At 46.8% G+C, this 27,376-nt stretch overlaps 1 protein-coding gene across 2 annotated transcripts in view; it reads right to left on the reverse strand.

Moving 5' to 3' along the window:
* Window positions 1-27,376, reverse strand: part of naalad2 (N-acetylated alpha-linked acidic dipeptidase 2) — a 223,168-nt gene that overhangs the window by 194,991 nt on the left and 801 nt on the right. The window lies entirely within an intron of this gene.

Consider the following 27,376-nt stretch of genomic DNA (forward strand, 5'->3'; position numbering starts at 1 on the left):
CATAATATCTTCATTCTGCAGCAGTCCGTTGTACCATCTGCATTTGAGCCACCATGACAAACCAGAGGGCGGCTACTGGGCGACAACGGCTATCTGCTGGTGACTCGGGTGCACAACCCAAGTACACGTGGGAAACATGCATATAACGAAAGCCATGCTACCACAAGGAATCTGATGCACATTCTGTGCTCTGCTCGAATAACATTTCCACTGCCTGGATCGCTCTGGAGGAGCTCTCCACTACTGGCCAGAGTGAGTCTCAAGTTTCAATGTGGTCTGCTGCATGCTCCACATCATGAAGGCACAGCCCTTGCCACCATGTATACGGTGAAGAGCTAAGGAGGAGGAGGAGGCGGCAACCAACACAGCCCCTTTCTGGCCAGACTGTCCGTGATCAAATCATTCGACTGCGGTTCTAGTGAACGCAACCAAATTCCCCATTCACCAACAGTCCCACACCTTACCTCCCTCCATTACTTACCATCACAGTGTCCTCTTAGCCACAATAAAAGCCACCACAAAACAAACATTTCAAACCAAATCATATTGGATGCATATATGGATAAAGTTGTATTGGAAAGTTTGCTTTGTGGTGGCTTTTATTTCAGCATTGTGGCCAAGAGGATGCTGTGATGGTCACTAACAGAGGGAAGGTAAGGTGTGGGGCTAATGCTGAAAGGGGAATTGGGGATGTGGTCACTGGTACCGCAGGCAGATGATTTCATCCCGGATATCCCGGCTAGAAAGAGGCTGTCTGGGTTGCTTCCTCCTCTTCTGCTTCCCTCTATGAGCAGCTGCTGAAAATCTGAAATAAAAGCAGAAAGTGCTGGAAATACTCAACAGGTCAGGCAGCATCTCGACCCAAGACGTGAACTCTGTTTCTCTCTCCAGGGATGCTGCCTGACCTGCTGAGTATTTCCAGCATTTTCTGTCTTCTCAAGAGACCATCCTTTACCATCAGAGGCCTTGCAAGCATTCAGCAGCACTTCCTGCACACTTTAAAAACTTTTAACATCTACTGCACCAAGCCACTACTTCAATAAAATAAAAAAATCCAGTCCAAAAGCTTAGAAGCAAACTTACCTGAAAGATGTGCGTGTCCCTTTAAAAAGCGCTGACTGTGTCTCTGTAGGTCTGCTGCACGCTCGCTTTTCAGAGTGAGCGGAGGACCCAGCACAAAGGTCCAAGTTCGCAGAGCGTGGCATCAAGTCAGTGCTGCACAACAACGGACTTCACGTTCTTCAGATTTGCATGTCTAAGGCCAGCGCTTCTAATGGCAGCACTGCTAACAGCAGTGCTATGGCCCTCATCAAAATGGTGACCATTTTTTTCCCCCATGAATCTGCCAGTAACTGGTGGCGGTAAGTAGCCGGATTTTCCCCCCTAGGATCCTTAGCAAGATCTCCAGATTACAGATAGGTTGATGGAGTGCAGAAGTACTGTGGTGGGGAGGGCAAAAGAAAAGAGATATTGTTTTAGTAGTTTTGGTCTACAGATGTGGCAGGAGCAAAAGGATGTCGAGCAGTGGGAGAGAGGTTGCAGAATCTGGCAGTAGTTTATTGAGAGTATGGAAGGAATGGGAAGGGGTGCCCAGTGTGGCGATAGTCTTAAGGTGTAGGTGGAGTGTAGGGGTTTTGGAGTGGGGGAGTATTGGGAGATCTATTCTTGACCCCCTCCTATTTCTCATCTACATGCTGCCCCTTGGCGACATCATCCAAAAATACATCAGGTTCTACATGTATGCTGACGGCACCCAGCTCTACCTCACCATCACTTCTCTTGATCCCTCCACTGTCACCAATTTGTCACATGGCTTGTCCAACATCCAGTACAGGATGAGCAGAAATTCCCTCGAATAATCCAACTAAATATTGGAAGACTGAAGCCATTGTCTTCGGTCCCAGCCACAAATTCCATTCCCAAGCCACTAACTCCAACCCTCTCCCTGGCAACTGCGTGAAGCTGAACCAGGCCGTTTGCAACCTTGGTGTCCTATTTGACCCTCAGATAAGCTACCAACCACATATCCGCTCAATCACCAAAACCGTGTACTTCTACCTCTAACGCTGCCCGACTCCGACCCCGCTGAAACCTTTATTCATGGCTTTGTTACCTCTAGACTTGACTACTCCAATGCTCTCCTGGCCGGCCTCCAATTTTCCACCCTCCATAAACTTGAGCTCATCCAAAACTCTGCTGCCCGTATGTTAACTCGCACCTAGTCCCATTCACCCATCATCCCTGTGCTCGTTAACTTACATTGGCTCCCGGTCCGGCAACGCCTCAATTTTAAAATTCTCATCCTGGTTTTCAAATCCCTCCATGGCCTCATCCCTCTCTATCTCTGTAACCTCCTCCAGCCCTACAAATTTCCGAGATATCTGCACTCCTCCAATTTTGGCCTCGTGCACATCCCGATTTTAATCGCTCCGCCATTGGCGGTAGCGCCTTCAATTGCCTAGGCCCTAAACTCTGGAATTACCTCCCTAAAGCTCTCCAAATCTCTAGCTCTTTCTCCTCCCTTAAGACGCTCCTTAAAACCTATCTCTTACCTGTCCTAATATTCCCTTATGGCTTAGTGTCAAACTTTCTTTGATAACACTCCTGTGAAACGCCTTGGGACATTTTACTATGTTAAACATGCTATATAAATACAAGTTATTGTTGTTGTAACAGGATAAAGGAGAGTTACATAGAAACATAGAAGGTAGGAGCAGGAGTAGGCCATTCGGCCCCTCGAGCCTGTTCTGCCATTTAATGAGACCATGGCTGATCATCCAAATTCAGTACCCTGTCCCTGCTTTCTCCCCATATCCCTTGATCCCTTTAGCCTTAAGAAATATATCTAACTCCCTCTTGAATATATTTAATGAATTGGCCTCAACTGCCTTGTGTGGTAGAGAATTCCACAGGTTCACCACTCTCTGGGTGAAGAAATTCCTCCTCATCTCAGTCCTAAATGGCTTACCCCTTATCCTTAGCCTGACCCCTGGTTCTGGATTCCCCCGCCATCGGGAACATCCTTCCTGCATCTAGTCTGGCTAGTCCTGTAAGAATTTTATAAGTTTCAATGAGATCCCCTCTCATTCTTCTAAACTCCAGCGAATATAAGCCTAATTGACCCAATCTCTCCTCATATGTCATTCCTGCCATCCCAAGTATCAGTCTGGTGAATCTTCGCTGCACTCTCTCCATGGCAAGAACATCCTTCCTCAGATAAGGTGACCAAAACTGCACACAATACTCAAGGTGTGGTCTCACCAAGGCCCTGTACAACTGCAACAAGACATCCTTGCTCCTGTACTCAAATCCTCTCGCTATGAAGGCCAACATACCATTTGCCTTCTTAACCCGCCTGCTGCACCTGCATGCTTACCTTCAGCGACTGGTGCACAAGGACACCCAGGTCTTGTTGCACTTCCCCTTCTCCCAATCTACTGCCGTTGAGATAATAATCTGTCTTCCTTCTGTCTTCCTGTTTTTGCCAATGAAGTGGATAACCTCGCATTTATCCACATTATACTGCATTTGCCATGCTTCTGCCCAATCACCCAACCTGTCCAAATCATACTGGAGTTGCAGGATTTGGAAGTAGTGTGCTGGGAGTGAAGTGGTGAGAGTGAGATGTTAGGATGCAGCAGTGGTGGGAGCATGGTCTTGGTTGTGGGAGCACTGGTATGGTGATGAAAGGGTGTGGAACTATGGATCTGTGGGGTGTGGACACACTGGAAGAATGATCCTGGGGACGGAAAAATGGTGGCGAACTGTCGTAGGGTGTAGGGCAAAGAGCTGTATACCGGGAAATGGCTATAAAGTTCTTTAAAAGCATGGGTTGCAAAATTCCAGGAATTTTTAAGAGGAAACTTTCCATGGGAATATTTTTTGCACACTGATGGTTTTTGTCTCTGACCCTTATATTATCTTTGTCATCAAAATAGACATACTGTTCCATACAAATAAAAACAGGCTTTCAAAACTTTAGGTTATAATTTTGAACTTTATTGAACCCCCACAAAAAAGACCCATCTAAAATAAAATAAAGAGCATCAGCTTATTTAGCCTGTAATTTGTCCTTATTTTGTCCCTTTGAGTCTTCTGCTCATCATTGCTCCTCCTGATTCTCTGACGTGTCCATTTCCTCCTCTGTGTCACTGTCTAGCTGTGTGGTGGACACTTCTGTATCTGGCTCAATAAGTTGTAGGCTCGCCCGGATAGCCACCAGTTTTTCCACTTTCTTGTTAGTCAGCCTGTTGCGCACCTTTGTATGCGTATTCCCAAAAAGTGACCAGTTTCGTTCAGAGGCCGCTGATGAAGGTGGGATTTGGAGTATCACCGATGCAATGGGTGACAGGGCCTCAGATGCACAAAGTCCCTTCCACCAGGTATGTGCACTGATATGCTTGCATGATTCCCATATCCTGTCCCCATTCCAAAGACCTTGCTTGGTAGAGAACTTTGCCAGACTTCCCAGAACTTTGCCCACGTCCAGATCGAGGTGGCATGAGAGGGTAGAAATCACACTGTAAGCGCTGTTGATCTGTTCTCCAGAAAGTATTGGTCTCCCAACATGCTTTGGGTCCAGCATGTATGCTGCAGCATGAATCGGCTTGACACAAAATTCTTGACACGTCTGTATGAATCGAACAATTGCCTTCTCCTCTGCTTTGAGCAGCAGGGGTGTGGGTAGGGCAATGCCGATTTGTTCATTTAAATCAGCAAAAAGCCTGAGAACATCTGACAAGACAGCGTCATCCCCGTCAATCTGAGCAATTGCAGATGCTACTGGTGAGAGTAGTTTAAGGCTGCTAACCACTCTCTCCCAAAACACATTATTCTGCAGTATTTTCTTGATAGTGGCTTATATATCCCCAGACTGGGATATTGCCATTTCTTGCAGCGACTCCTTACCCTCCAGCAGGCTGTTGTACATTATGACAATGCCACCCCATCTAGTGTTGCTGGGCAGCTTCATTGTGGTGTTCTTGTTCTTTGTCGTTTACTTGACGTTGTAGGTTGCTGCAACTACCTGTTTTCCCCTGACATACTTAACAACTTGCTTGGCTCTCTTGTACAGTGCTTCCATGGTTCTCAAACCCATGATGTCCTTGAGGAGCAGGTTGAGCCCATGAGCTGCGCACCCAATAGACGTAATATGAGGGAAGGCCTCCTCCACTTGAGCCCAAGCAGCCTTCATATTCGCAGCATTGTCAGTAACTACTGCAAAGACCTTCTGTGATCCAAGATCGTTGATGACCGCTTTCAGCTCATCAGCAATGTATGTGCCTGTGTGTCTGTTGTCCTTCGTGTCTGTGCTCTTGAAGAACACTGGGGGAGGAGTGGAGACGATGTAGTTTATGATGCCCTCCCCTCGTACATTTGATCACCCATCTGAGATAACTGCAACACAGTCTGCCATCGCTATCGTTTCTTTGAGCTTTCCTTGGACTCTGTTATTCTCAGGCTCCAGCAAATAAGTAGACAAAGCATCTCTGGTGGGAGGACAGTATGCAGGGCAAATAACATTGAAAAATCTCTTCCAGTACACATTGGCTGTGAGCATGAGGGGTGAGCCTGTCGCATATAGAGCTCGAGCAAGGCACTCATCTGCATTCTTCTGGCTATGGCTATACATTATATCAAAGAACCTTCCAAGTGGGCCAGGAGTTGCTGATGATAAGGAGCCTGATGCTGAATGTGAACCATCATCTTCTTGAATGGAAGCAGAGGAACTCTGGGCTGACTGCTGTGAGGTTTGAGTGAAGTTGTTACATTTGGATAATAAATGCTGCTGCATCTTTGTGGCATTCTTTACATATGGCTTTGTACAATGTTTGCACGTGTACACAGTCTTTCCATCTTTAACGTCTGGGGTAAAATCCTTCCACACATCCATAGAAACATAGAAGACAGGAGCAGGAGTAGGCCATTCGGCCCCTTGAGCCTGCTCCGCCATTCAATGCGATCATGGCTGATCATCCACATTCAGTACCCTGTCCCTGCTTTCTCCCCATATCCCTTGATCCCTTTAGCCTTAAGAAATATATCTAACTCCCTCTTGAATATATTTAATGAATTTGCCTCAACTGCATTCTGTGGTAGAGAATTCCACAGGTTCACCACTCTCTGGGTGAAGAAATTCCTCCTCATTTCTGTCCTAAATGGCTTACCCCTTATCCTTAGACTGTGACCCCTGGTTCTGGACTCCCTGACCATCGGGAACATCCTTCCTGCATCTAGTCTGTCCAGTCCAGTCAGAATTTTATAAGTTTCAATGAGATCCCCTCTCAATCTTCTAAACTCCAGCGAGTATACGCCCAATCGACCAAATCTCTCTTCATACGTCATTCCTGCCATCCCAGGTATCAGCCTGGTGAATCTTCGCTGACCTCCCTCCATCGCAAGAACATCCTTCCTCAGATAAGGCGACCAAAACTGCACACAATACTCAAGGTGTGGTCTCACCAAGGCCCTGTACAACTGCAGCAAGACATCCTTGTTCCTGTACTCAAACCCTCTCGCTACGAGGGCAACATACCATTTGCCTTCTTAACCGCCTGCTGCACCTGCATGCTTACCTTCAGCGACTGGTGCACAAGGACACCCAGGTCTCGTTGCACTTCCCCTTCTCCCAATCTATTGCCATTCAGATAATAATCTGCCTTCCTGTTTTTGACACCAAAGTGGATAACCTCGCATTTATCCACGTTATATTGCATCTGCCATGCTTCTGCCCAATTACCCAACTTGTCCAAATCATCCTGGAGTTTCTCGGCATCCTCCTCACCAGCACACAAGCCCACCCAGCTTTGTGTCGTCTGCAAACTTGGAGATATTACATCTAGTTCCCTTGTCTAGATCATTAATATATATTGTGAATAGCTGGGGTCCAAGGACCGATCCCTGCGGTACCCCACTAGTCACTGCCTGCCACTCGGAAAAAGACCCGTTTATTCCAACTCTTTGCTTTCTGTCTGCTAACCAGTTCTCTATCCAAGTCAATACCTTGCCCCCAATGCCACGTGCCTTAACTTTACATGCTAATCTCTTATGCGGGACCTTATCGAAAGCCTTTTGAAAGTCCAAATACATCACATCCACTGGTTCTCCCTTATCTATTTTACCAGTTACATCCTCAAAAAATTCCAGTAGATTAGTCAAGCACGATTTACCTTTTGTAAATCCATGTTGACTTTGTCCGATCCTGTCACTGTTTTCCAAGTGCTCTGCTATTACATCTTTTATAATGGACTCTAGCATTTTCCCCACTACCGATGTCAGGCTTACCGGTCTATAATTCAGTGTTTTCTCTCTACCACCTTTTTTGAATAGTGGGGTAACATTAGCTACCCTCCAATCCATGGGTACTGTTCCAGATTCCATTGAATGTTGGAAGATGATCAGCAATGCATCTACTATTTCTAGGGCCACTTCCTTAAGTACCCTAGGATGTAGATTATCGGGCCCTGGGGATTTATCGGCCTTCAATCCCATCAATTTCCCTAACACCATTTCCCCACAAATACTGATTTCTTTCAGTTCCTCCCTTTCATCAGACCCTATATTCCCAGACACCTCTGGGAGGTTATTTGTGTCCTCCTTTGTGAAGACAGAACCAAAATATGTATTTAATTAGTCTGCCATTTCTTTGTTCCCCATTATAAATTCCTCTGATTCGGACTGCAAGGGACCTACGCTTGACTTCACCAATCTTTTTCTCTTCACATATCTATAAAAGCTTTTACAGTCAGTTTTTATGCTCCCTGAAAGCTTACTCTCATATTCTATTTTTCCCTTCTTAATTAATCCCTTTGTCTTCCTTTGTTGAATCCTAAACTGCTCCCAATCCTCAGGTTTACTGCTTTTTCTGGCCAATTTATATGTCCTCTCCTTGGATCTTATGCTATCCCTAATTTCCCTCGTTAGCCACGGTTGAGTCACCTTTTTTGTTTTATTTTTATGCCAAACTGGGATGAACTAATTCTATAGTTCATCCATGCGGTCTTTGAATGTTTGCCATTGCCTATCCACCGTCAACCCTTTGAGTGACATTCCCCAATCAATCCTACCCAACTCGCGCCTCATACTATTGTAGTTTCCTTTATTTAAATTCAGGACCCTAGTCTCTGAGTCAACTACTTCACTCTCCATCTTAATGAAGAATTCTATCATGTTATGATCGCTCCGACCCAAGGGGCCTCGTACAACAAGATTGCCAATTAATCCTTTCTCCTTACATAATACCCAGTCTAAGATGGCCTGATTTCTAGTTGGTTCCTCGACATATTGCTCCAGGAAACCATCCAGTAAACACTCCAGGAATTCCTCCTCCAGAGTATGTTATTAATTTGGTTAGCCCAATCTATATGTAGATTAAAGTCACCCATGATGACTGCTGTGCCCTTATTGCACACTTCTCTAATTTCCCTTTTAATGCCAGCCCCAACCTCCGCATTACTGTTTGGAGGTTTTTATACCACTCCCACGGTAAACGTGGCATTGTTCTATGCAGAGAAATAAAGGGCATTTGTCTGTATCGAACTGCAGTCGATCAGCACGATTGCAACAAGGTGAGTAAATGTTTCCTGATGCTCCATGTGATGGAAGCATGACCTGTGCACGCACGACACTACATCACCAATAGAGGGAGCTAATCGCTCATCCACCCAATCAGGACACATTTGTTCACAGTCACACACAAAACTTGTAATTATTAAAACAAGCCAAGTAAGATAAACATATTGATTAAGAAATTCCTTAATAATTAAGATTCCATCTCTGTTAGTAATTTTAAGAGAGGACCTGTGAAAAAAAAAGAAAAATACAAAAAAAAGTATTATGCTAGCATGTGCTTTTTTGGGCAAAACTCCCAAGCTAAACTTCCCATGGAAAATTTCTGGAAATTTACCAGAAACTTTCCACCCCTTCGCAACCCTAGTAAAAAGCACACTAAGCACTTAAAAGGGCTTTATAACTAGTTTCTGGATCACTGTTGGGAACACAATGGTAGGTTTTTTATTTGTCAGTCCCAGCACACCTTTAGCTCCTGCAAATAGACTTTCACATGTTTAAGTGTTCAAGCTTAAAAAGAGCTTAAACAATTTAAAACTAGTCCCTGGTTGTGGACAGTAGTGCAACTTTTGATGTGCAAGATTGGGATTCCCTAAAGGGCTTCCCAACAACTGAGCTAAGGAAGCCTCTATTGTTTAAAAGTCAAAGAGCGCTGATACCTTATTACAAGAACTGCTTGAGCTTTAAATTACATTTACAGATGACATGAAAGTTGGAAGTGTAGTAAACAATGAGGAAGATAGTAATAGACTTCAAAAACACAGACGGGCTGGTGGAATGGGTGGGCACATGACAGATGAAATTCAACGCAGAAAAAAGTGTGAGGTGATACATTTTGGTAGGAAGAATGAGGAGAAACATTACAAGCTAAATGGTACAATTTTAAAGGGGCTGCAAGAACAGAGACACCTGGGGGTGTTGGTGCAACATTTTTGAAGGTGGTAGGACAGGTTAACAAAGCAGTTAATAAAGCATATGGGATCCTGGGCTTTATAAATAGAGGCAGAGTACAAAAGCCAGGAAGTTATATAAAACACTAGTTCAGCCCCAACTGGAATATTGCATCCAATTCTGGGCACCACACTTTAGGAAGGATGTTGAAGGCTTTGGAGAGGGTACAGAAGAGATTTACTAGAATGATTCCAGGGATGAGGGATTACAGTTATGTGGATAGACTGGAGAAGCTGGGGTTGTTCTCCTTAGAGCAGAGAAGGCTAAGGGGAGATTTGGTAGAGGTGTTTAAAAGCATGAAGGGTGTAGACAGAGTAAAGAGAAACTGTTTCCAATGGCTGAAGGGTCAATAACCAGAGGGCACAGATTTAAAGTGATGGCAAAAGAATCAGAGGCGACAGGAGAAAAACTTTTTTTTACGCAACGAGTGGTTAGGATTTGGAATGCATGGTCTGGTGGGTGGTGGATACAGAATCAGTAATAGCCATTTTTTAATTCTTTCATGGGCTATGGGCGTCGCTGGTAATGCCAGCATTTATTGCCCATCCCCAATTGCCCTCAAGACGGTGGTGGTGAGTCGCCTTCTTGAACCACAGCAGTCCATGAGGTGAAGGTACTCCCACAGTGCTGTTCAGGAGAGTTCCAGGATTCTGATCCAGCAACTATGAAGGAATGCGATATAGTTCCAAATCAGGATGGTGTATGACTTGGAGAGGAACTTGGAGGTTGTGGTGTTCCCATGTGCCTGCTCCCCTTGTCTTTCTAGGTGGTAGAGGTCGCGGGCTTGAGAGGTGTGGTTGAAGCAGCCTTGGCGAGTTGCTGCAGTGCATCTTGTAGATGGTACACACTGCAGCCATGGTGCACTTGTGGTGGAGGGAGTGAATGTTGAAGGTGGTGGATGGGGTACCAATCAAGAAGGCTGCTTTGTCCTGGATGATGTCGAGCTTCTTGAGTGTTGTTGGAGCTGCACTCATCCAGGCAAATGGGGAGTATTCCAACACACTCCTGACTTGTGCCTTGTAGATGGTGGAAAGGCTTTGGGGAGGTAGGAGGTGAGTCACTTGCCACAGAATACCCAGCCTCTGACCTGCTCTTGTAGCCACAGTATTTATGTGGCTGGTCCAGTTAAGTTTCTGGTCAACAGTGATGGTGGGGATTCAGCAATGGTAATCCCATTGAATGTCATGGGGAGGTGGCTAGACTCTCTCTTGTTGGAAATGGACATTGCCTGGCAATTGTGTGGCATGAATGTTACCTGCCATTTATCAGCCCAAGCCTGAATATCGTCCAGGTCTTGCTGCATGCAGGCATGGACTGCTTCATTATCTGAGGAGTTGTGAGTGGAACTGTACACTGTGCGATCATCAGCGAACATCTCCACTTCTGACCTTATGATGGAAGGAAGGTCATTGATGGAAGCAGCTGAAGATGGTTGGGCCTAGAACACCACTGCAGGAGTTCTTCAGGGCAATGTACTGGGCTGAGATGATTGGCTACCAACAACCACAACCATCTTCCTTTGTGCTAGGTATGACTCCAGCCAGTGAAGCGTTTTCCCCGATTCCTTTTGACTTTGATTTTACTAGGGCTCCTTAATGCCACACTCGGTCAAATGCTGCCTTGATGTCAAGGGCAGTCACTCTCACCTCACCTCTGGAATTCAGCTCTTCTGTCCATATTTAGACCAAGGCTTTAATAAGGTCTGGAGCTGAGTGGTCTTGGCAGAAACCAAACTGAGCATCGGTGAGCAGGTTATTCGCAAGTGCTGCTAGATAACACTGTCAACGACACCTTCTATCACTTTGCGGATGACTGAGAGTAGGCTGATGGGGTAGTAATTGGCCGGATTGGATTTTTCTGCTTTTTGTGGACAGGACATACCTGGGCACTTTTCCACTTTGTCGGGTAGATGCCAGTGTAGGGTTAGGGTGGAACAGCGTGGCTAGTTCTGGAGCACAAGTCTTCAGCACGACAACCGAGATGTTGTCAGGGCCCATAGCCTTTGCTGTATCCAGTGCGCTCAGCCATTTCTTGATATCATGTGGAGTGAATCAAATTGGCTGAAGACTGGCTTCTATGATGGTGGGGACCTTAGGAGGAGGCCGAGATGGATCATCCACTCGGCACGCCTGGCTGAAGATGGTTGCAAATGCTTCAGCCTTGCCTTTTGCACTCGCGTGCTGGGCTCTGTCATCATTGAGGATGGGGATGTTCACGGGGCCTCCTCCTCCTCCTGTCAGTTGTTTAATGGTCCACCACCATTCATGACTGGATGTGGCAGGACTGCAGAGCTGTGATCTGATCCGTTGTGTTAAATCCGTGAATGATTGAGACACGGACCAGCAGGAGTGAAAACAAACAAGTCTTTACTGGTGGAAGTCAATAGCGAAACTAACAAACAGAGGCTCTCTAGCGCCTTTTATACAGGGGTGGTCACTGCCGGTACTGCAGTCTGTGACCAGTTATTCTCTTAAAGGTACATACACAACAATTCCTCCCCTTTTAGATAAACAGTACATAACATTCATTTAACAACTAAATTATAACTAATTACAATCACAATCACGGTTGCTAGATACATTGGTTAAGTTTAAGCAATTATAAATTCAGTCTTTGAGGAGGCTTCCTGATTCTGTCTGGATAACGCCTCTTTGGGGTATCAGGTTCTTCTGGCAATGTTGAGTCGAGATCAATGTCGTTGTTTGGTTCATCTGCTTCCAATATCACCGATTCTGCGGTAGCTGCAATTGGTACGTCGATTTCATTGCCAGGTGTATCAGATCGTGGTGTGGAGTTGACGTTTTCCATTGACTCTAGAATCTGGTCAGCATGGCGTCTTACAATGCTCTCTCCAACGTCCACGGTATACATGAGAGGTCCTTGCCATGTACAAATCGTTCCTGGCTGCCATTTCTCAGTGCGGAAGTCCCGGGCCAAAACTGGTTGACCGGTCTTAAAACTCCTGGTCGGCCTTTCATTCATATTCTGAAACTGCCTGTTCTCCACATCTCTTCGGACGTTTGGCTTAACCAAATCCAAGCGACATCGTAGTCTTCGATTGAAGAACATCATGGCTGGAGTTTGGTTGGTAACCGCATGTGTCGCATTCCGGTAGGCAAACAAGAACTTGTCCACCTTGTGTTGTAGGGGTATATCTTCATTACACATTGCCTTGATAGCCTTCTTGAATGTTTGGACAAACCTCTCGGCCAATCCATTAGTGGCTGGATGATATGGGGCAGATGTGTAATGCTTAACGCCATTGTTCTTTAAGAACCTCCGGAACTCTTCAGACACAAACTGTGGTCCATTGTCAGAGCAAATCTGTTCAGGCAGCCCATTCCTGGCGAATATGGTTCGCAAAACTGTGATAGTTTTTTCCGTGGTGGTTGAGGACATTTTTATTACCTCTGGCCACTTTGAATGTGCATCCACCGCAATTAAAAACATCGAGTCCATGAAGGGACCAGCAAAATCAATGTGCACCCGTTGCCATGGAGATGAGGGCCACTCCCATGGATGCAGAGGAGCTTCTGGTGGGGCGTTTTGGACCTTCTGGCATCCTGCACAGCTCTTGGTCATCTCTTCAATTTCTCTATTGATTCCCGGCCACCACACAAACGCTCTGGCTAAGTTCTTCATTTTTACCCCACCCAGATGACCCTCATGAAGCTCATTGAGCACTCTATCCATCAACTTAGGTGGAATTACTACTCTGGATCCACACATCAAGGTTCCTCTGCACACTGACAGCTGTTCTCTTCTCGGCGAGAATGCTGGCAGCAGTGGTTCGCCATGTGCTGGCCATCCCTTCACCGTTAAATCATAGACCCGTGATAGTGTCGGGTCATTCCGTGTTTCCTTTTCTATGTTTGCATTCGTCACGGAGACATTCGACTATGGTCGAGTGGAATAACTCCATTGGATCCACTGCAAGGTCTTCTTCTTCCACCGTCGGCAACGGTAGGTGTGACAATCCATCAGCATTTCCATGCTGTTTAGTTCCTTTGTACTCTATGTCATATTGGTGTGCCCCTAGGAAAAGGGACCATCTCTGCAGCCGTTGTGCCGTCATTATCGGTACGCCCTTCTGAGGGTTGAAAATGGAGACAAGAGGTTGATGATCGGTTAGTAGAGTAAATTTTTGACCGTGCAGATAGTGATTGAACTTCTTCACCCCCCACACTAGGCTGAGGGCCTCTCTGTCAATCTGGGCGTAGTTACGCTCGGCAGAAGTTAACGAGCGTGACGCAAAAGCTATCGGCCTCTCTAAACCATCAAGGAATTTATGTGACAGTACCGCCCCAATGCCGTAGGGAGACGCATCACACGCCAGCCTGATTGGCAGTGCTGGGTTGTAGTGAACCAATACTTCCCTTGAAGTGATTAAGTCCTTACTCTTCTGAAAAGCACGCTTACAATCATCGCTCCATTTCCATGCTACCCCCGTTCATAGCAGGGCGTTCAGTGGGTGCAAAATTGTCGACAAATTCGGCAAAAACTTATGATAGTAATTCACCAACCCGAGGAATGACCTCCGTTGCGACACATTTTCAGGCGCTGGGGCCTTAACAACCGCCTCAATTGTGTCAGGGGACTTATGTAACCCCTCTTCATCAATCACGTGGCCACAATACGATATCTGTTTCTTAAAAAATTCGCACTTGGGGCGGTTGGCTCGCAGCCCATGTTCCCGTAGTCTAGTGAGCACCTGTTCTAGGTTGTTAAGGTGTTCACTGTCATCTTCACCTGTTACAAGGATGTCGTCCAAGTAACACTGAGTCCCCGGAATCCCTTGCAGGACTTGTTCCATCGCTCTTTGCCATATCGCTGGAGCCGATGCTACTCCGAATACCAATCGATGATACTAGTAAAGACCTTTGTGAGTGTTTATCGTGAGATACTTCCTAGAGGACTCTTCAACCTCCATCTGCAAATATGCTTGTGCTAGGTCAATTTTTGTAAAACGCTTCCTTCCAGACAGTGAGGCGAAGAGGTCTTCTATCCTTGGAAGAGGATATTGTACTGTGTGAAGGACAGGGTTCACCGTCACCTTGAAATCCCCACAGATGCGAATCTTCCTTGGCTCTCCGGGCTTATTGCTTAACGTTTTCTTCATGACAGGAACGATGGGTGTCGCCCACTCGCTCCAGTCGACCTTAGACAACACGCCCGCCTTCTCCAGATTCTCCAGCTCAGCAAATTGCATATGGTACCAGTCTTGCTTTGAAAAACTTGGAAACTGCATTCTCTTCTATTTTTATCGAGGCGGTTATGCCTTTAAACGTGCCCAGTTCTTGTTGAAATACCTCTTTGGCGTTAACTAAGATTGTTGACAATCGTCCAGGAGTGACGTCTTCATCTTTTTTACCGTCCACCGTCATTGCATGAATGGAATGCCAATCTAAGTTTATCTTCCTGATCCATTCCCGTCCCAATAACGGTGGTCCACCATTTGGCAGTATGTAGAGATACAATTTCCGAACTTTCTTGCCATTGTATTCGACAGGCACCCTTATTTTTCCTCTGGAGTATACTATTAGCCCCGTATACGTCGTCAAGACGATGGATGTCTCTCTCAAGGGTATGTGTGAAAATAGCCGCTCGTAGTCTCGTCGATTCATGACGGTTAGCGCTGATCCTGTATCCAATTCCATTTTAACTTGGGACCCTGCTATCGTGAGGGTGACCCAAATGGTTCGGTGATCCTCTTTTGCGATTACATTGTGAAGTTTGAGACAGCTTAGTCTCCTGTTTCCGGATTCACTATCGCTCATCTGATCTTCGGAACTACTGTCCGTCATCTTTTGTACTTTCTTGTACGGTTCCTCAGTAGCCTTTTTGTTGTCGCTGGTCTTCTTCCCAGACCTGCAAACTCGTGCAATGTGTCCAATCTTCCCGCATTGTCTGCATATTTTGTCTTTGGACCAGCAGTCCTTCTGGTCATGGTTAGTTCTGCCGCAGCGATAACATTTTGCAAATCCCCATGTCATTTCGTGGGTGCCGTATTCCTGTGGTTTTTGTTGAATTTCTGCAGCTCCCCTGGCTGCTGCTTCATACGATACTGCCACGCTGAAAGCCTTATCTAGCGTCAGCTCTTTTTCTGAGAGTAACTTCTTCTGTGTTCCTTCACTCAGGAGTCCACAGACAAATTTGTCCCGTAGGGTATCTGCCAGTCCTGCTCCGAATTGGCAGTGCTTTGATAGCTTGCGTAGTTCCGTAAGATACTCAGCATTGCTCTCATCTTTGTGCTGAGTTCTCCTGTGGAATTTAAATCTTTCTGCTATCAACAGCGGTGCAGGGTTTAAGTGTTCCTGTAGGACAGCAACAATTTCGTTAAAACTCTTCGCCTTCGGTTTGGCTGGAGTAATCAGGTCCCGCAATAGGCCGTACGTTCTAGCGCCCATTAAGTTTAGCAATATCGATGCCTTTTTCCCCTCCGCTATTTCATTTGCCTTGAAATGTACCTCGACTCTTTCCACATACGTGGTCCAGTCCTCTATTGTATTATCAAAAGCAGTGATACAGCCAGTCTTCGGCATCTTGCAAATCTAAAATGGCGCCTCCCGCGCTTTGCCTTCTTCCCCGATTTAACAAAATGGCGCCTCCCGCGCTTTGCCTTCTTCCCCGCTGTTGTTAGCGCTGCTTTCCACGGTTTCTTGCGCGTTAAATATTGATTCTTTTTCTTTTATTATTTTCCCGTCATGGAGCGGACCCTCTGGAACACTTCCCTCCCTCTTCTTAGGTCCGAACGCTGCCCGGCTTCGAAGCACCGGCCGCGCCCTGTGTGCTCCACCCTCTCTCTCTCTCTTTGCTTCCTGACTCGCTGCCCGGCCCCGTTGAAAAGCCACCTGATCGAGCTTCAGCCCACCGCAGCCCAGGAAGGATCAGAGCACTACCTGCCACCAGCCTGATTAGCTGGGAAACCACAGACCGAGGAACCCAGCCTGGATCTGAACAGTCTCTCCTGCAAGTTTTCAAACCGATGATTGACGGTCGACGCCCGTTTCCCGAGTTTCTTTGGACTCTTTTTTTTTCTTTCTTCTGGCTCCGACCTTCAACAACGTCGTCTGAGGTGCTGCCGAGTTGCAGGTAAGTTCGTTTCTTATTCGTCGCCAGTGTTAAATCCATGAATGATTGAGACACGGACCAGCAGGAGTGAAAACAAACAAGTCTTTACTGGTGGAAGTCAATAGCGAAACTAACAAACAGAGGCTCTCTAGCGCCTTTATACAGGGGTGGTCACTGCCGGTACTGCAGTCTGAGACCAGTTATTCTCTTAAAGGTACATACACAACACGTTGGTTGTGAGATCGCTTAGCTCTGTCTATAGCATGCTGCTTCCATGGTTTAGCATGCATGTAGTTCTGTGTTGCAGCTTCCCCAGGTTGCACTTCATTTTTAGGTAGACCTAGTGCTGCTCCTGGCATGCTCTTCTACACTCCTCATTCAACTAGAGTTGTTTGCTTGGCTTGATGCTAATGTAAGAGTGAGGGACATGCCGGGCCATGAGGTTAGATTGTGGTGAATTGTATTTGTATTTCCTCATACCATACAGCATCCTACTGAATCTGTGTTGTACCCTCTCCAAAACCACAACATCCTCCTTATTGTGTAGAGCCCAATGTTGCACACAGTACTCTAACTGAGGTCTTAAGGTTTTATACAGGCCCATCGTTACCTCTTGCTTTTTATATTCTATACTTCATTAAAAAAAAACTAATGGAATTCTAGGGTTTTATTATGGCCTTATTAGCCTGAGCCTCTTTGACTAAGCATTTGTTACCTGTCTTAATATCGCCTTATGTAGTTTGGTGTCAAATTTTGTCTGATAACATTCATGTGAAGCATTTTAAGACATTTTACTATGTTAAAGGTGCTATATAAATGCAAGTTGATGTATAGCCCTTCTTTTTAATTGTTTTTTTAATCACTTTATTTATCCATATCACCTTGAAAGTACTAGTAGGTTTCCTTTTTTCATGGAATATACTTTTCCTGTACCTTTGAAATCTCTTAAAACCATCTATAGTCCTCCCAATTTCTCCTGCAACCTCACTTCACATCTTTCTAATATCTACCCTAATCCAATCTGGTGTTCTAATTTTTATACTGACTTTTTCACTTTCTAGTTGGATCTTAAATCTTATATTGTCATCACTATTACCAAGGTGCTCATCTACCCGACCTACTTCATTACTCATAACCAGACAACGCTTCTGGCCTTGTAAGCCTACTAACACACTGCTTGAGGAACGAGTCCTTTACACATTCAGAATTCCATTCCCTTTCCTCCACTTACTCCCAACTGAAGTGAATAATTAAAATCTCCCAGAATAATTTTGTTATTCCTACTCATCTCTCTAACCTGACTGTAGATTTCCTCTTCTATTTCCTTCCCATAATTTGGAGATCTCCAATATAACCCGATAAATGTAACAAGCCTTTTTAAAAATGTTTTGTGTTCCAACCATATTGACTGGCTGTGGTAAACCACTGTTTGTATTCCACTGTGTACATGCCTGGACATGCCTCGGCTGACTCCTCCCACAAGTCCTAGTATAAAGGTGACTGCTCCCCAGCCCTTTGTATTTCTGGACCGGTCGACCACTCGAGGCAGACCTTTGTTAATAAAAGCCTTTAGTTACTCTCTTAACTCTCAGTCTTTTATGAGTAATTGATAGCGCATCAATTTTATTAACAGAATTTTTATAATGGAGAAGATCCTCACACCAGCATGCCTGGACTTAGATCATCGGGAGGCGGACTCATCCACCAAGTTTACTCACTGGCTTAAGTGTTTCGAAAAATTCCTGACCGTCTCCGCAGCAATCAAATCGGACGAGGACAAACTGGATGTCCTGACCTCCAAAGTGAACCACCGAGTGTACTCGGTCATCCAAGACGCGACCTTGTACGCGGACGCTATCAAGCTCCTCAAGGACCAGTACACGCGCCCAGTGAACGAAGTGTACGCCAGGCACCTTCTAGGGAGTCGTAAACAACAACCTGGGGAATCGACCGTGGAATACCTTCAGGCACTGTCTGTGCTTGGCCGGGCCTGTGGTTGTAAGGATGTAAAGGCCGCCGTGTACACAGAGGAACTTATCCGGGACGCTTTTGTAGCGGGCCACAGATCCAATTACACCCGACAGCGACTGTTGGAGCAGAGTGACCTCGACCTCAACAAGGCCTCTGAACTCGCACTATCATTGGATGCAGCCTACCGGGGCATGGATGCCTACTCCTCTGCACCGTGGACGCCGCGGGGAATGACAGCCTGGGACACGGTAGGACCGCCCCATAGCGCCGTGCCACCCCAGCCACACCCCAGCAACGGCCCAACTACCGCAGCAGTGTCCCAAGGCCAGACAGCAGTGCCCCAAGGCCAGAAATGCTACTTCTGTGGCCAGGCAAAACACCCCAGAGCGCGCTGCCCGGCGAAAAACGCGATCTGCTCGGGCTGCGGGAAGAAGGGACACTACGCTAACGTCTGCAGGGCCAAAGCCACCCCGAACCCCAGCAGCGCCGCGTGTGGGCCATGCGGGCCGCCATCTTGGGCCTCCCCGGCCATGTGCGAACCACCGGTACAGCAGCCATTTTGGACGCCTCCAGCCACATGGGGATCATGGACGCCGCCATCTTGGATGACAGCCGGAACGCAGCAGGCCCCCAACACCGCCTCATCTGATACCCGCAGCGACACACCGACCCCTACGCTGGCATCCGTTACACTGGACCAAGCGAGACCGCACCAGCTGGCCAGTTCCACAATGGACATTAAGATAAATGGCCACGATACAATCTGCCTTTTTGACTCTGGGAGCACGGAGAGCTTCATCCACCCCGACACGGTGCGGCGTTGCTCTCTCCCAGTCCTGCCTGCGCACCAGCGGATTTCTATGGCCTCCGAGTCCCAGTCGGCGGACATCGGCGGCTACTGCGTAGTGACACTCGTAGTAGACGGGACCGTGTACGATCATTTTAAACTTCTGGTCCTGCCCGACCTCTGCGCTGCCGTCCTGCTGGGGTTAGATTTTCAGTGCCACCTTAAAAGTGTTACGATGGCGTACGGTGGACCCCTACCCCCACTCACAGTCCGCAGCCAGCAGCTCCCAAATTGCCCGCCGCGCACCAGGTGCAACCTCTCCACACTCAGAGTCACCCCCCCCCCCCACTGTTTGCTAACCTCACCCCCGACTGTAAGCCCATCGCCACAAAGAGCAGGCGATACAGTGCCGGGGACAGGGTTTTCATTAAAACCGAAGTGGAGCGGCTCCTGAAGGAAGGGATTATTGAGGGCAGCACCAGCCCCTGGCGAGCCCAGGTTGTGGTCGTTAAGACCGGCGAGAAGCAGCGCCTGGTCATCGACTACAGCCAGACAATAAATCGCTACACCCTGCTGGACGCCTACCCACTCCCCCGCATAGCTGATATGGTCAACCAGATCGCGCAGTACCGCGTCTTCTCGACCATTGACCTGAAATCAGCGTACCACCAGCTCCCTATCCGCCCTGAGGACCGCCAGTATACTGCCTTTGAGGCAAACGGCCGCCTCTATCACTTCCTTAGGGTTCCCTTTGGCGTCACCAACGGGGTCTCCGTCTTCCAAAGGGAGATGGACCGGATGGTAGATCAAAATGCGTTGCAGGCCACTTTCCCATATCTGGACAATGTGACCATCTGCGGCCGTGACTTGCAGGACCATGACGCAAACCTCGAAAAATTCCTCCACACCGCCCAACTCCTGAACCTGACATATAACAAGGAGAAGTGCATATTCCGCACAAACCGCCTCGCCATCCTTGGCTGTGTTGTGGAACACGGAGTCATCGGCCCCGACCCCGACCGGATGCGTCCCCTTATGGAACTCCCACTGCCCCACTGCCTCAAGGCCCTGAAGAGGTGCCTAGGGTTTTTCTCCTATTATGCCCAGTGGGTCCCCTACTATGCGGACAAGGCCCATCCGCTGATCAAGTCCACCTCTTTTCCCTTGACGGCAGAGGCCCGCTTAGCCTTCCACCGTATCAAGGAAGACATTGCCAAAGCCACCATGCACGCAGTGGACGAATCCATCCCCTTCCAGGTGGAAACCGACGCGTCCGACTTTGCCCTGGCCGCTACCCTCAATCAGGCGGGGAGACCCGTTGCCTTCTTTTCACGAATCCTCCAAGGCCCGGAGACCAGACACTCCGCTGTTGAGAAGGAGGCCCAGGCGATTGTGGAGGCTGTGCGTCATTGGAGGCACTACCTGGCCGGAAAACGATTTACCCTGCTCACTGACCAACGTTCAGTTGCTTTCATGTTTAACAACAAGCAGAGGGGCAAAATCAAAAATGACAAGATCTTGAGGTGGAGAATCGAACTTTCCACCTACAATTACGAGATCTTGTACCGGCCCGGGAAGCTCAATGAACCCCCGGATGCGCTATCGCGTGGCACCTGCGCCAGCGCGCAGATTGATAGACTGCGGGCCCTCCACAATGACCTCTGCCACCCGGGGGTCACCAGGTTCTTCCACTTCATCAAGGCCCGCAACCTGCCTTACTCTATTGAGGAGGTCAGGACCATGACCAGGAACTGCCAAGTCTGCACTGAGTGCAAACCGCACTTTTATAGACCAGACAAGGCCCACCTGATAAAAGCCACTCGCCCCTTCGAGCGCCTGAGCGTTGATTTTAAAGGGCCTCTCCCCTCCTCCGACCGCAATGTGTACTTCCTCAATATTATTGAGGAGTACTCCCGTTTCCCGTTCGCCATCCCCTGCCCGGACATGAGCAGTGCCACGGTCATTAAATGTCTGAACGACCTCTTCACCCTGTTCGGTTTCCCCAGCTATATCCATAGCGACCGGGGCTCATCGTTTATGAGCAACGAACTCCGTCAGTACCTGCTAACTAGGGGTATTGCCACAAGCAGGACCATCAGTTACAACCCCCGGGGGAACGGACAGGTGGAAAGAGAAAATGCGACAGTTTGGAAGGCTGCCCTGCTAGCCTTAAAGTCTAGGGGCCTTCCAACCTCCCGCTGGCAGGATGTGCTTCCCGATGCGCTCCACTCTATTCGGTCACTGCTCTGCGCTGCCACTAACGCCACCCCTCATGAGAAAATGTTTGTCTTCCCAAGGAAGTCCACATCGGGGACATCGCTACCGCCATGGCTGACGTCCCCAGGGCCGGTCCTACTGAGAAGGCACGTGAGGATCCATAAAACGGACCCCCTGGTCGAGAGGGTCGACCTCCTCCATGCCAACCCCCAGTATGCTTACATTGCATACCCGGACAGGCGGGAGGACACAGTCTCCATAAGAGACCTTGCACCCTCGGGGGCCGCAGTAACCCACTACTCACTACCACCCCACCCCACGATCCGATATCCAGCCCCAGCAGACGGCAGGCCTGGGCCCCGCGACCCGCTCGACATCTACGAGGACGACACGCCTGTGCCACAGCCTACGCAGGACTCGACGCCGGAAGCTCCACTACCCCTGCCGTCGCCACGCCGATCACAGCGGCAGACAAGACCTCCGGAGAGACTCCAATACACTAACTTTTAATACACTTCACCCCGCCGGACTCAATTTTAAACAAGGGGTGAATGTGGTAAACCACTGTTTGTATTCCACTGTGTACATGCCTGGACATGCCTCGGCTGACTCCTCCCACAAGTCCTAGTATAAAGGTGACTGCTCCCCAGCCCTTTGTATTTCTGGACCGGTCGACCACTCGAGGCAGACCTTCATTCTTTTGTTAATAAAAGCCTTTAGTTACTCTCTTAACTCTCAGTCTTTTATGAGTAATTGATAGCGCATCACTGGCTGTACCCCTTTCTTGTCTACTTCAACTCTCCCTACAGCATGTATTCCTCTCTTACCAATATTCACACTCTGCCTCCTTTCTTATCTTTTCAATCCTCCTCAATATATTATATCCCAATATGTTTCTTTTCCATTCTTGAGCAGTTTGTAGTCAGGTTTCTGTTAATGCTATTAAGTCTAGATCTTCCTATAAAATAACTGCTTCCTGTTACCCCAGTTTATTTCTTGCACTCGGCACATAAACCTTTTTTGCTTTAAAAAAAAAACTGCTCCTTTTTCCATAATTTGTCTAAACTACACCCTACTTTTACTTCAGTCTTTTACAATTAGTCTATTTGATTTTATTCCTCTGAACTGCATCCTTCTTGCTAAATTGTTTTCTGCATATTATCCTCATCTATTTCTCCCTTCACGATTAGCTGATTCTGGTTGGTTTTATTTTTCAGTGCCCCCACTTCCCTTCCTAGTTTAAATACTTCCCTATTTAACCATTTTGCCAGTACAATGGCACCCTCCCTGTTTAGAAGTAGCACATTTTTGCGAATAGCTCCCATCCATTCCAGTGCTGGTGCCAAAAGGCAAAGTGGAATCCCTCTTCCTGACACAACTTCTGTGCATTGATTTCCCGAATTTTCCTGTCCTGGATGGGAAAATAATCCTGAAATTATCACCTGTGAATTCCTGTTGTTAAACTTGTTTTCTAATCTCATCTTTAGGACTTCCGATCTTTCTTTACCTACATCACTGGTTCCCACATGGACCATAATGGCTGGTTGCTCCACCTCCCCTTGCAAAAATTTTTGACATGCGATATGTCCCTTGCTAGCACATTGGAGCCAACAAAGCATCTGGGATCTCACCTTGTTCAACCCACTCATCTCATTTAAAATCCTCGTTCTCTACCGCCCAGCCAATTATATGCTGCTTTTGCTGTTTATCATGCATGTAGTCCTGTGTTGTAGCTTCACCAGGTTGGTACCTTATTTTCAGGTATACCTGGTGCTGCTCCCGGCATGCTTTTCTGCACCATTGAACCAGGTTTGGCCAAATTTCACACCGAGATATCTTCACTGCTTTCCTCCCTCAGCGACTTCTCATACTCAGTGATTTCAACCTCCATCTCAATTCATCTCTCTCCTCCGAGTTCACTGCCCTCCTATCCTTCCTTAATCTCTCCCTCCATATAAACTCACAGCCACTCCCATGACATTTCTGCAGCTACCGATCTACACAATCTCACCCTCACCTCCACCTTTGATGCCCTAGACCCCATCAAAACCATTACGCTCTCTCATTCTGGTTGCCACCCGGTACAGCCTTCATCTTCATTCCCTTAAGCCCAAGGGACGCAGACTTGAACATTTATGGCAGACAACTGGCTTACCCGCTCAATCACCAGACCTGAGCACCATTGGTTGCATTTGTCTCTTACTGTAATTAGGTGAGATTTGCAGGTCTGAATTTTGTGAAGTTATTCAGAAGGGTGGATCAGTTTCCAATGTCCATCCCCTAATCTTCACTCCACACAGAAACTTTCAGATGCCATGTGCTAAAATTGCAGTTTGCATCCTTTGGGTGATTTTTGCAACAAAATTGTTGCATTGTCATTTATGAGGAAAAGAACACAAAATGTAAAACTGTAACAGAAGGATAAACATTCAAGTATAAAATCAAGGATAATTAGGAGATCGCAATACAAAACTCTTTGAACTAGAGACATTTTTACTGAGTATGTAAGGGAAGGCCTAAAAATAGATTAGTTAGCCTTGCTTGACGTTAACTAACGGTTACCGAAATCGGTGCATCACTATCAAACTGTCAATAAAAGGAATTTACTTGTATTACAAGAGAGTCAGTAAGACCCACCACCAGCTTGATTTATATTCGGAAATTTTAAACGTTGAACTTGAGTTTCCAGAGTTGTCTGTTCTTACTGTGAAAACTGTATTCATGTATTTTACATAAAATACTAGTTTGTTGCACCTCATCTTGATTTCAGTCTGCTGTCCATAATGGAGAACAAGTGTGGGGACACATGCAATATTACAGTAGCCAGTATATGGAGCAAGGATTTTATGTTATAATCCCTGAACAATGCTACTGTTTAACTAAAAGTGCACTCCAGTTTGCAGGGGACACAAGGTCTGCTTACAGGAATGACTGGCAACACTGAACACAAGGAACTATCTAATGAAAGACAAAAATTGTGACACCCCCACTAGCCATTTTAAAATGCCATTGGTGGAAACAAGTTACCCAATTGCCTTCTTGATTAGTAAAGAGACCTGAGGCAGAGGTTGTGGGTTCAAGACCTACTCCAGGACTTAAGCATATAAATGCATTGTAGGAGGTGCTGTCTTTTGGATAACAAAATGTCCCATCTACCTATTTACTACAAGCCCACTGACTCCCACAGCTACCTGGACTACACTTCCTCCCACCCCGCTTCCTGTAAGGACTCTATTCCATTCTCCCAGTTTCTCCGCCTCCGCCGCATCTGCTCCGACGATGCCACCTTCCACACCAGTGCTTCAGACATGTCTTCCTTTTTCCGCAACCGAGGATTCCCCTCTACCGTGGTTGACACTGCCCTCGACCGTGTCAGTTCTATCTCCCGCACCTCTGCCCTCACCCCTGCCCCTCCCTCCCGGAACCACGATAGGGTTCCCCTTGTCCTCACCTTTCACCCCACCAGCCTCCACATTCAACGGATCATCCTCCGGCATTTCCGCGACCTCCAAAGTGATCCCACCACCAAACGCATCTTCCCCTCCCCTCCCCTTTCAGCATTCCGCAGGGACCGCTCTCTCCGAGACACCCTAGTCCACTCCTCTATCACCCCAAACAGCCCTTCCCCTTCGCCTGGCACCTTCCCGTGCAAGCGGAGGAGATGTAATACCTGCCCCTATACCTCCCCCCTCCCCACTGTCCAGGGCCCCAAACACCCCTTCCAGGTGAAACAGCGATTTACTTGTACTTCTCGCAATCTAGTATACTGTATTCGCTGCTCACGATGCGGTCTCCTCTACATTGGGGAGACCAAACGCAGATTGGGTGACCGCTTTGCGGAACACCTCCGTTCAGTCCGTAAGGGTGACCCCGAGCTTCCGGTCGCCTGTCATTTCAATTCACCGCTCCATTCCCACTCGGACCTCACCGTCCTTGGCCTCTTGTACTGTTCCACGGAAGCTCAATGTAAACTCGAGGAACAGCACCTCATCTTCCGATTAGGCACTCTGCAGCCTTCCGGTCTCAATATCGAGTTCAACAATTTCAGATCATAACCTCGGCCCCTATTTCATTTTTACTTATATTTTTCCACTCCTTTCCTTCCCCCCCCCCCTTTCCTTTTGTTTCTCTCTCACATCTGGCAGCTATCTTTTGCCCTGCCAGTACAATTTACACCTAATCCCAGCATATTACCATCTCGTCTAGCTTCTAATCTCTTTTACTTCTTTTGGTTCTTTTATTCTTTTGTCCGATCGCAGCCCTGCCTTCGATCTAGTTCCTTTTCTCTCCAGTTTTGAAGAAGGGTCAAACCCGAAACGTCAACTCAAATTTCTCTCCACGGATGTTGCCTGACCTGCTGAGTTTTTCCAGCATTTTCTGTTGTTATTTCCCATCTACCTGTTCAGGTGGGTCTGAACGGTCACACAACATGATTCAAAGAAGAGTAGGGAGTTCTCCCAGTGTCCTGGTTAACATTTATCCCTCAACCAACATCACCAAAACAGATTAATTGATCATTTATCATGTTGCTGTTTTTGGGACCTTGTCGTGTGCTAATTGGCTGCCTACATTACAATCGTGACTACATAAGTAATTCATTGGCTGTAAAATACTTTGGGATGTCCCAAGCATAAAAAGGTGCTATATAAATGCTAATTAGTTTCATATGACTGCATTTGAAGAAAAGCATTCTGAAAGGTGTATATGCATATATTAAAAATCAATGAATATCTCCACCATCTATCTCCATCATCCAACCCTAATACATAAAAAGTATTCACTCACCATACAGATCAGACATTTCGAACAAATAAGCATCCTCACTTCCCATGTGCAACACTACAGGATACTGACTAGTAATATATTAAAAATCTTACACTTTCTGCTAACTGTCCCCCATTATAAATTCCGTAAAGCACATCTATAATGGAAACTTGTCACGTTATAAATGCACCCTCTGATATTGGAGGCACTATGGTGCCGCCATTGACAGCACCATGTAATTATTGCATGACAAGTTTTTATCAGCAGTTTCCAATATAAATATGAACACAGGAATTTATAATGGCAATATAAAAATAATAGAATGTATAACTTCAAAATGGGGGACAGAATTATGTTTCTGTACTCTGATTGAATTATCGTCTGCTCTCTAACCCAGCTTCAACACTTGCCTCCACATATGCAATGCCATGGGATACATACACACACAAAATAACTTACATTTATATCATGCCTTTCACAATCGCAGGGTGTCCCCAAGCATTTTACAGCCAATTAAGTGTAAGAAACATTGCAGCCAATTTGCACACAGCAAGCTCCCACAAACAGTAATGTGATAATGACCAGATAATCTGTTTTATTGATGTTGGTTGAGGGATAAATATTGGCATGGACACTGGAGATAACCCTCCTGCTCTTTGAATAGTGCAATGGAATCTTTTACATCCACTTGAAAGGGCAGACAGGGTCTTGGTTTAACATCTCATCTGAAAGACAGCACCTCCAACAGTGCAGCACTTCCTCAGTCCTGCACTGGAGTGTCTGCCTAGATTATGCACTCAAGTCTCTGGAGTGGGACTTGAACCCACAAATCACACACACACACACTATATATATCCTAAGGATTAATTTATTTTAAATATAAGCATGGATTGAAAAAAAACTACTTCAGGTCTGTTGCACCTCTTTTTGCTCATCTTATTCATTTGCTTAGGTTTCATACGTGATTTAAGCAAGTAATTTCATTTGCTATATCCAAAATAAGTTTCATCGCTGGCTCTACAGAATCAAACCCGTGTGTTATCGCTG

This window comes from Somniosus microcephalus, chromosome 10 (genome assembly GCF_052327205.1).
Source record: "Somniosus microcephalus isolate GS21.2 chromosome 10, FLI_Smic_1.0, whole genome shotgun sequence".
Taxonomy (NCBI): domain Eukaryota; kingdom Metazoa; phylum Chordata; class Chondrichthyes; order Squaliformes; family Somniosidae; genus Somniosus; species Somniosus microcephalus.